This window comes from Bos indicus, chromosome X (assembly GCF_029378745.1).
Source record: "Bos indicus isolate NIAB-ARS_2022 breed Sahiwal x Tharparkar chromosome X, NIAB-ARS_B.indTharparkar_mat_pri_1.0, whole genome shotgun sequence".
Classification (NCBI taxonomy): domain Eukaryota; kingdom Metazoa; phylum Chordata; class Mammalia; order Artiodactyla; family Bovidae; genus Bos; species Bos indicus.
The window spans coordinates 138,308,922-138,309,910 of NC_091789.1; positions in this window are offsets into that span (position 1 = coordinate 138,308,922).

Sequence of the window (989 nt, forward strand, 5' to 3'; positions counted from 1 at the left end):
GGAAGCTCTTACCAGTGGGAGAGAATGGTAATTTCCATCCAATGGAATGGTAGTAAGATCTAATTGAATTGTATGCACATACTATGAGTTATTATGAAAATGTAAGGTTTGTTAGTGTTATTATTATTATTGTTACTTGTAGTGAAATTATGATGATGTCAAGTTTCAGGGAAATAATTTGCTTTCCCAATTGGATATCTGGTTGCTAACAATGATAAAAAAGCTTAATATAAGCTGTCAAAAGAAAGCAAATAAAACTTAGGTCAAAAAAGAGGAATTGGATTTGTGAACTGGAATTTAATATGTAATGCATGAAATGCCTTACAGAGATGACTTAGAGCACTCAATAAAACCTGTTGGTTGGTTGATTTGATTTAGAACAGCAAAATCCATGAAAATAAACACTGACCCATCTACCCAGGAAGGGCTTTGCAAATCAAATAGCTTTTGGTCAACAGGCCTGATGACAGACAATATGAGAAATTCAATTTGCTCCACATCTATTTTCATATATTGGCTTGGAATATTCTGGCTTTTTTGGGGAGTCTGCAGCAGAAATTGAGTGTTTCATCTGCAAGTTGAAAGTATGAGTCAGTTTAGTGAGCAAAGAAATATAAGCTGTATCATTGCTTAGGAAGATAATGTGAGGCATAAGTGGTATACATGGGTGAGGCCTAAATGGAATACTGTGAGCCCAGATACATTTATTCTGGTCAAATGTTCTAAAAACTATTTTCAATACTCTTTTTAAAATACGGCAGGCACCAGAACTCTGATAGCCCAGTAAAAAGACACAGAGCTCAATGAAATGTGGGCAAAAGACTTGAACAGACGTTTCAGTAACGGTGATATTTGAGGGGTCAATAAGCACATGAAAAGTTTTCAGCATTATCAGTCAACAACAAAACGCTAATTAAATACCATTTTTAAATGTGTGAGGTGTTCTTTGGAACCTCTGACATGGTCTCAGGAAATACTGCTACTCACTT